This window comes from Grampus griseus (genome assembly GCF_964374135.1).
Source record: "Grampus griseus genome assembly, chromosome: X".
Classification (NCBI taxonomy): Eukaryota; Metazoa; Chordata; class Mammalia; order Artiodactyla; family Delphinidae; genus Grampus; species Grampus griseus.
In genome coordinates, this window is record NC_138999.1 from 109,165,463 (window position 1) to 109,175,954 (window position 10,492).

Below are 10,492 nucleotides of genomic sequence, written 5' to 3' on the forward strand. Positions count from 1 at the left end.
AAGAAAGTAAGAAAATTAATAGTTTTTTTCTTGATTTAAAAAATATTTACTAAAATTGATATGTAATTGACTTAAAACATTGTATTAGTTTTAGGTGTACACCATAATAATTTGATATATGTATATATTTTGAAATGATTAACACAACAGTTGACATCCATGTATAGTTACCAACTATAGTATCCACATATAATTACAAACTTTTTGCTATGATAAGAACTTTTAAGATCTACTCTTAGCAACTTTCTGATATATAATATAGAATTGCTAACTATAGTCACCATGCTGTATATCAAATCTCCAGGACTTATTTATCTCATAACTGGAAGTTTGTACATTTTGATAACCTTCACCCATTTGGTCCAGACCTCTTCCCCCACCTCTGGCAACCACCAATTTGTACACTGCATCCATGAATTTAGGGTTTTTTATTGTTGTTTGTTTGTTTAGCTTCCACATCTAAATGAGATCATACAGTATTTACCTCTCTCTGTCTAATTTATTTCACTTAGCATAATGTCCTCAGGATTCATTCATGCTGTCACAAATGTCAGGATTCACTTCTATTTTATGGATGAATAATATAGCTATATATCATACATTATTAATATGAATTTAAATTATTAATTAATATTGATTAACATTATTAACTATATAGTGTTTTTTTATATATTATATGTATGGAATATATCTCTCTCACATTTTCTTTATCCATTCATCCATCAGTGTAAACTTAGGTTATTTCCATGTCTTGGCAATTGCAAATAATGCTGCAATGAACATGGGAGTACCCGTATCTCTTCAACAGTGATTTCATTTCCTTCAGATAAACACTCAGAACTGTAATTAATGGACCATACTATAGTTCTCTTTTTAATTTTTGAGGAACCTTCAAACTGTTTTCCATAGTGGCTGTGCCAATTGACGTTCCCACCAACAGCGCAAGAGGGTTCCCTTTTCTCCACACTCTCTCCAGCATTTATTGTTTGTAGATTTTTTGATGATGGCCATTCTGCCTGGTGTGAGGTGATACCTCATTGTAGTTTTGATTTGCATTTCTCTAATAATTAGTGATGTTGAGCATCTTTTCATGTACCTGTTGGCCGTATGTATGTCTTCTTTGGAAAAATGTCTATTCACATCTTTTGCCCATTTTTTAATTGGCTTGTTTGTAATTTTTGTATTGAGTTGTATGAGTTCTTTATATATTTTTCATATTAACCCCTTATCAGATATATGATTTGCAAATATTTTCTCCCATTTCATAGGTTGCCTTTTCATTTTGTTGTTTCCTTTGCAGCTTTTAGTTTGCTGTAATCCCAACTGCTTATTTTTGCTTTTGTTACCTTTGCTTTTGGTGTCAAATCTAAAAAATCATTGCCAAGACTGATGTCAAGGAGCTTAAACCTTATGTCTTCTTCTAGAAATTTTATGATTTCAGGTCTTATGTTCTAGTCTAATCCATTTTGAGTTGATTTTTGTGTATGGTATAACATAGTGGTCCAGTTTCATTCTTTTGTATATGGCTGTACAGTTTTTCCAAAACCATTTATTGAAGAGACTATCATTTTCCCATTGTATATTCTTGGCTCCCTCATCATAAATTAATTTGCTGTATATGCATGGGTTTATCTCTGGGCTCTCTATCCTTTTCCATTGATCTATGTGTATTTTTATGCAATCATCATAATGCATTGATTACTACAACTTTATATTATAGATTGAAATCAGCAAGTGTGACGTCTCCAGCTTTGTTCTTTCTGAAGTTTGCTTTGTGTGTATGTATGTGTGTATGCTTTGTGTGTATGTATGCCCACACAATCACCATACACCCATGGAGTCAAAGGAAAATAGCCCAAATACAGACACATCCTGGCAAAATAAAATATTTCAAATATTTACAAAATAATTGTTTATGCACTGAGACCTGAAAAGCGAGTTGGTTCATACAAACAGAAAAACATAAGAATCAAGCTGTCCTCAGATTTATTCTTTGGCAACATTCAGTGCAAGACATAAAGAAAGAAATATTCTGAGAATCTGAGCAGATAAAATTTGGAACACAAGCAGTTCCACCAACCAAGTTGTTTTAATGAATGAAGACAGCAGAAATCAAGCCTGAATCTGTAAGGAATTTGAAAATAAGCTATCTACTTATCTTGAAAATAAAAATTAATTAAAGGCATAAATCTATTAACTGAGTGAGGAAACAAAATAATGGAGAAGTAATAATATGGAAGAAGTTCTAGTAAGAATATAAATCAAGTATAAGTAAATTTTTAAAATAATCATACATTTTGGTTACTAAAATGGATACAAACAATTTTGGGGGTAATAGACAATAGTTTTATAACAAAATAATTTTTATATTGGTTGTACTGTATATTCTATTTCTGCATGCCTTTGGTATCATCATGGTGATTCTGCTTTCAATCTATTGCCTGATTGAAATTTCAATCTATTGCCTCACACAAATGTGCTGCTTTCTATTTTGTGGGCTAGAGTCTTCCAATTGTGACAAGATTTTGGAAGTTGTGGATCTTTTTTCCCATTGCCTTTGTTACAGGTGCATTACTTGAGGATTTAATTTGTTGGAACTCTGACCACCCTACCAATGAAGAGAGTTTTTCTATGAGGTTCAGAAATTTTTATGCAAGTTTAAGAATGAGGAGAAGCCGTGGAGAACAAGATGATCAGCCTTTCCTTTTGAAAACAATTCCTTAGGTCTGATTTTTACCTCTTCTCTAAAGGGACAGTTTAGTTTAATCCAAAATTACACAGTCCTGGAAAGAATTACCAGAACATTGTAACTGGTTGTTTCATCATTTTGCTTCTTAATTTGTATGCTTTTCTTGTCGTTGCTTCCATTTTTTCCTATGCAGTCTTCTGAGAAATACATGTTCAGTATCCACATTATGTTTAAAAAAGACTACTGATTACTCAGTTTTCTCATTTCCAGGAAGATAGAATTATATTATCTGATTTCTAAAGTTTTTTGCAATTCTAAAATACTATGATGATTATAGTTTGACAGATATACTTTTCATTTACTATTCAATGTATTATACCATTATTTCTATAAATCATCCAATTTTTCAGTTAATTCAGTTCACAGAAAGAAATGTGTGGAAAAGAGACATGGTTGACTGGATTTTTCAATTTTCACTTTTCAACAGGTTGTATTTATATCATGGTGACACAGTAAAAAGAAAGGTAAGTAAAAATAATTATGTTAGGTGAAATAGAATTGGTTATAGAAATTATATATATTATATATAATATAGAAATTATAATATATCAGTTATATAATACAATATAGAAATTATATAATACAGAATATAAATTATAATATATAATACAGAAATTATACATTATATATAATATATAATGCATTATTTATATATACTTTATATAATATATATAACTCAGTCTTTTTTCTAACTTTGATAATATTATTAATGTAAAAGTAATATGTGCTAAGGGAAGAAAAATTTGAAAATACAGATAAGCAAAGGTAACAGAGTAAATGAAATAGGAAAAATCTATTTTAATTCCAACATCCAGGGATAATCATTATTGTTTTATGGTGTATTTTCTCCATTCTTTCTCTCTCTTTTACTCCCCACCCCTGGCATACTATGCATGCAATTTTGTATCCTGGTCAATTTTCTCAATATTATATTATGATGTTTTTCATGTCAATAAAATTAGATGTTATCCTTATATCTCTTCCATTAACAGTCTTTTGATTTGATGTACCAATAAATAACATCTTCTATTTTTGATATTTTAGTTTGTCCCAATTTTTTCAAGTGAACCAGCTGTAATGTATATTTTGAGAGAGCTGAAAAAATTATTCTGACATGTACCTCCTGGCTTTAAACCACTGCTTTAGTCCATATAGTATCTATTGAAGTAAAAAACATATAGATGTAGTTATAGAAATTATATATGTGTTTCCTAAATCACTATTTATCCTAAGATACTTGACTGAATAGTAACTCTTTTTCATTTCAATTTGATATGCTCTATTTATCATATACTAAATAACTAACTTCTCTTTGTCCTTCTATAATTGCTGTTTTGTTCAATTAATCTGTATGCTCATACTTGCAGTAGTATCACACAATTTTTATGATAGCTTTATGCCAACTGATTTTACATTGTGTAGGCAATTGCTATAATTGTTAGTGTACACATTGCAGCAGGAAAAATCAACCATGATAAACAGTTCATACATATGATATGTGAGAGTCAAGATTGGTAATGTCCTGACAGACACACTGATAGCTAGCAAATCCATTTACTTTAATTCATTTTGATGTGACATTTTTACTGATGGTCTTTGTATTGTTGTGTTACTTGGGCTGCTGCTCTCAATTAAGAATGACAAGCAAGAAGTGTCTCCCTAGATGTAGAAATGCAGTTCTCTGGAGATAACTCCGATGGTGAATTTAAACCCAGTGAGTCAAGAACATGGTTTTTTACTCACTAGTCAATCCAAGGGTAATTTGAGAAAGTAGAACTCTTTAAATATTTCCCTATGAGTATCTTTCCTGGTTTTGGAATATAATAAATGTTAAGAATAATGTTTAATTTGGTTCAAAAGTATGGCATTCAAAGACACTCAGAAGTATTGAACAAAAGGCATTATTTTTAACCTTGTCATTCTATCAGTAATTAAATAGAGCACAGGAAGATGAATAATAAAAACAGAGAAATAATATGATGATTCCATTGCTCCACTAAGAAAAAGATATAATGATTAAATAATTGAATTTTTTGTTTGTTTGTTTCTTGAATGTGACCAAAAGAAGCACAAGACATAATAAGATGTGATCTTAACATCTTTATCCATAAGGACAAATCTGAACTATAATGTGACTTCAATTTTTTCACTAAAAAAATCAGGTCCTGAGCCTAATTACAGCTTATATATTTGACTTTAAAATGCACTTTTTGTCCCTTGGGCTCCAGTAAAAATGTGTTCAATGACAAAAGAGAGAGCAAAAGAAAGAATAATGAAGAAAAAAAATCAGAGAAGTTATATTTGTCCTTGAAAAATTGGAGAAATGTAGGTAATGAGCTAGCTTTTACTGGACTAGATGATAGTGTATACATTTTTACATTGCTTTTCTTAAATATAAAATGGTCTGTCATAAACTATTTTAGGTTTGAGACCCTATCTCTAATGCTCCACTTCAGGTTGAAAGATTTCTCAGTTCTTACTGCTTATTGGGGATTCAATAATAGGACAAATTTGTTCAAAAAGAGTAAATTGATCAACGGTATCATTAGACAAAGTGTACAATGGATAGAATTTAGACCAATTATACAAATTATGGGCTTGCTTTTTTGAAAAAACAAAAACATTAAAACTGTAATAAATTAAGGTAACTAACCATGTATAAGCTCATAAAGTCATACATTAATATTTCTCATTATACATAGCACAATTCAAAAAAATATTATTTTTGAAAGATTGGCTTTGGACCCTTGTCTGAGGAACTTCAGTTGTTAAGTACCTCATTTTTGTTATAAGCCAGTTGTTTTGTGTCACTCTTAGCCTACCAATAGTGATACTATTGGCTAGGAATTTCTAATGTACTCACCTGGGCCCACAGATACTTTCCCAACCAAAGCCAGTGTTGTGGCTGGACAGGCCCTTGTGGTTCTTATTATGATTGCAAGATGCACATCAGCAAAAATCCATCAAGGAACTTTGGGGGAAAAAAAGATCTATTACTCACAGGTCCTGGAGGGTACGTGGCACACCCAAGGGCTACACAGCAAAGTCATGAGCAGAGAAAGAGAGAGGGAGAGGGAGAGGGAGAGGGAGAGGGGGAGAGAGAGAGAGAGAGAGAGAGAGAGAGAGAGAGAGAGAGAGAGAGAGAGAGAGAGAGCGCACCAACCTGGGGCTCTGCCCTTATCAGGGTCCAAAAGAGGGGTGCCTAAGGCCTCACAGGTTCACTCTTTATTGGAGAATTTAAAGCATAAGAGTGGGAATTAGAGCACGGGAAGGCAAAAGCAAGGTCACTCTCAGTAAACCTAGGTTACTCGGGGTTTTCTAAAAGGGAAACCTCATGTGTGGGGCAGCCTGGTTTTTTACTTAGCTGAGCTGTGTCATACACCTGGCAATATGTTTATTTGAGATGGATGTCTTTGAAATGGATGCCTCGGCAATCAAAAGCTTAATATCGGACACTTACGTTACAATCAAAAAGCTTAATATCAGGCAGTTACACTACAGCAGTTATGCCGATGAGGCAAGTCACCTTTGCAAAATAGGCATTAAAGACAAAGCAAAAGAAGGACATTGGTATTTTCAGGACACCTATTATTCTCCCCTCTATTCCAGAATTCCCATTACCACTGGAATTCTCTCTAAATCCAACTTTGATCATGTTCTCCATTGCTAGCTCTCTTCTGTTGGCTCTTGACTGCCTAGAGAATAAAATTCAAACTCATCCTGATAGCATGCAATGTATACACCAATATCATTGATTGAAATATTGAAATATTTTTGAAATATTGAAATATTTTTGATTACCTAATAGTTTATTAGGTAATCAAAATATTTTTGATTACCTAATAGTTTATTTTGATGCATTTATATCACTTTCTAGCTCTTCTGTTTGTCCAAAATGTCCTTCTTCCTCTTTAGACTTGATCGAATTCAAATTAGGGACAGACAACATTTCTATTCATATGGTAAGGTTTATTCAACTCTTGATGCAGAATAAAACACTTTGCTTATGCTATTGTAGTATTTTTTTTTTTACTTCTATGTTGAGTTCATCATAACCTAAACTCGTTATAATTTGTCATAACTATGCCTGCCCTCACCACTAGATTGTGAGCACATTGAGAAATGGACCATATTGTATTCATCTTTGTAACTCTGTAAACAAATGTGGATTTGTATACATAGAAGGACATTATGTTTATTAAGTAAACGGTAAAGTTTATAGTGCAATCAATTCTTATGACAGATTATGGTGTGGGATAAAATAAGACAATCTTTTACTTAATCCAAGTGTCTTTAAAAGAAGCCTTGGTTGCCAAAGACCAAGGATTACAATTTCTAATATAAAATTGTAAGCATAAAGCATGTTATACAACATTCTTATAATACCAGGACATAGCACAGCGTTCAGAAGATAGTACAGGCATACCTTGTTTTAATGCACTTTGCTTTATCACTCTTCATAGACAGTGTTTTTTATATAATGAAGGTTTGTGGCAACCCTGCATCAAGCATGTCTGTCGGCACCATTTTTCCAACGGCATTATTATTTTTTTATTGAAGTATAGTTGATTTACAATGTTGTGTTAGTTTCAAGTGTATAGCAAAGTGATTCAGTTATATATATACCTATATCTAATATTTTTCAGATTCTTTTCCCTTATAGATTATTAAAGAATACTGTGCAGAGTTCCCTGTGCTATACAGTAGGTCTTTGTTGGTTATCTATTTTATATATAGTAGTGTGTATATTTTAATCTCAAACTCCTAATTTATCCCTCCCCCTAGCATTATTTTTTAATTAAGGTATGTACATTGTTTTTTTTACACATAATGCTATTACATACTTTATAGTATAGTGTAAGCATAACTTTTATATGCATTGGGAGCCAAAAATTTGTTTGACTCACTTTATTGCAATATTTGCTTTATTGTAGTGATCTGGAACCAAACTCATAGTATCTCAGAGGCATGCCTGTAGATGGCCAATGAATAATTGTTGGTAATTGATATGTGCCCTAACATAAGTTGATGCAAGGGTAAAAATGAACTTTAAAAAACAATAAAAGCACATGTACTTGCTGAATTGAATAATTCACCTAAGAAAATGTAATTGGATTAGTTATGTTTGTTAAAAGTAGTTATTTCCTCAAACATTATAATATTGAGACTATATCAACATGATGTGGGATATAAAAATCATTCTAGGTATTTCTTCTGAAAAGGGATTTAATACAAAGTATTATTAAGTGCTTAAAAGCATTGCAAGGCTTGGAAATCAGTTGTGGAGCTCCAGCAGCTTTCAGATTCACTGCAGCAACTTTGGTAAAGACAATGTAGGAAACAAGTGAAAATGTCACACTTTCCCTGCAGCTCTAACATATGTGACTTACAGGGAGGGAAGGACTCTCTGGCTGACTGTGACAATTAGTCATGTCTGGTGAACCCAATATCAACACTTGTTGCCTCCTGTAATAAGGACAAACGACTTCTTTTACTCTTCTGCTTTCTAAGTCTCTTTCTGGTACATCTCATTGGCAGAATCTAAATTATATCTAGAACCTTACTGGCAAAGATGTGAAAATGGTTCATTAGGGCAAATCGCGAGTCCTTACATGACAATGTAGTGGCAACTGTTTCGCTTAAATTTGAAGAGCAGGACCCCAGCGAGGCGCTGAGCAGCCCCACAACCGCAGCTGGCCTTGTGACCATCCCAGCCCGGGAGGAGCCGCAGTTGCCAGCCGCCGGCCCCAGTCACCATCACCGCAGCCATGAGCAGCGAGACCCAGCAGCCGCCCGCCGCCCCGCCCCCGCCCCCTCAGCGCTGCAGACCCTGAGCCGGGTCCTGACGGGCAGCGGTGCAGGGAGCGGTGGCCCCGGCGACCTCACGTTGGCGGTGCCTAACGGCGGCGACAAGGTCATCGCAATGAAGGTTTTGGGAACAGTAAAATGGTTCAACGTAAGAAACGGATATGGCTTCATCAAGAGGAATGACACCAAAGAAGATGTATTTGTACACCAGACTGCCATAAAGAAGAAGAACCCCAGGAAGTACCTTCGCAGCATAGGAGACAGAGAGACTGTGGAGTTTGATGTTGTTGAAGGAGAAAAGGACGCGGAGACAGCAAATGTTACAGGCCCTTGTGGAGTTCCAGCGCAAGGCGGTACATGTGCACCAGACCGTAACCATTATAGACGCTCTCCACATCGCAGGGGTCTTCCACTCAACCACCAGCAGAATTACCAGAATAGTGTGAGTGGGGAAAAGGATGAGGGATCGGAGAGTGCTCCCGAAGGCCAGGCCCTACCGCAGGCGAAGGTTCCCACCTTACTACATGCGGAGACCCTATGGGTGACGACCACTGTATTCCAACCCTCCTGTGCAGGTTGGAGGGTGCTGACAACCAGGGTGCAGGGGAACAAGGTAGACCAGTGAGGCAGAATATGTATCAGGGTTATAGACCATGATACCACAGGGGCCCTCCTGGCCAAAGACAGCCCAGAGAGGACGGCAATGAAGAAGATGAGAAAAAATCAAGGAGATGAGACCCAAGGTCAGCAGCCGCCTCAATGTCTGTACCGCCGCAACTTCAATTACTGACGCAGACGCCCAGAAAACCCTAAACCATGAGATGGCAAAGAGACAAAAGCAGCCTATCCACCAGCTGAGAATTCATCTGCTACGAGGCTGAGCAGGGCAGGGCTGAGTAAATGCCCACTTATCATATCTACCATCATCCGGTTTAGTCATCCAACAAGAAGAAATGAATATGAATAAGAAATGAACAAAAGATTGGAGCCCAAGACCTTAAGTGCTTGCTTTGTGCCTGTTGACCAGATAACCAGAACTATCTGCGTTATCTATGCAGCATGGGGTTTTTATTATTTTTACCTAAAGACGTCTCTTTTTGGTAATGAAAAACATTTTTTTTAAAGCCTTGTTTTTCTCAATACACTTTTAAAGGTTTTTAAATTGTTTAATATCTGGTCAAGTTTGAGATTTTTAAGAACCTCATTTTTAATTTGTCATAAAAGTTTACAGCTTGTTTTTTTTCAAAAAAGTCAAACTGCAGGCACCTATTAATAAATATCTTAAAAATTAAATTAAAAAAATTAAAAAAACAGCACGATGCAAAAGAAGTCTTAATAATGAAAACATAATTATGGAAGTTTAAGGTAATTAGGAGATAATATCAGGAAGTTAAAAATAAATACCATTTTCAACCTAGCACACACATACACGAATGTGTGTGTGTGTGTGTGTGTGTATGTGTGTATCCTTCACACAAGAAATGGAGATACAAGAGCAATGATCTAAGGTTTTAGCAGCACTGTATCTTTTGTTTAAGGAGAGATCCATGAGTGGATATGAAGATTAGAAATAGTCTAGTGCTCAAGGTTTTACTGTCTAATGGGAAAGTCAAATCCTATTTAAACTGATAAATCTAGAAAATAATGAACATTCAACAAATCCAACTCTAACAGTAAAAGCATATACAGTAAGATCAACAGAATAAGAATAATATGAACACTTTAATCTGGAAAGACCATATTTTTGTTATTTTAAATTTTCTCTTAATATTTAAATACAATATGCATATACAATATACAATGTACAATATTTTATTGATGCATAAATCATAATTGTACAGTTAGATGAATTTTCTCAAAGTGAATATATGGATAACCATCATTCAGGCCAAGAAATATAATATTTTCAGCAGCACTGAAGCACAGTCACCCAAG

General features: G+C 34.4%; 1 pseudogene across 1 annotated transcript; it reads left to right on the top strand.

The window, feature by feature from the left end:
- Nucleotides 1-8,517: 8,517 nt before the first annotated feature.
- On the top strand, nucleotides 8,518-9,457 carry LOC309839648 (Y-box-binding protein 1-like; annotated as a pseudogene). Its single transcript has one exon. The product of its transcript is annotated as a Y-box-binding protein 1-like (transcript).
- The last annotated feature ends 1,035 nt before the right edge of the window (nucleotides 9,458-10,492 follow it).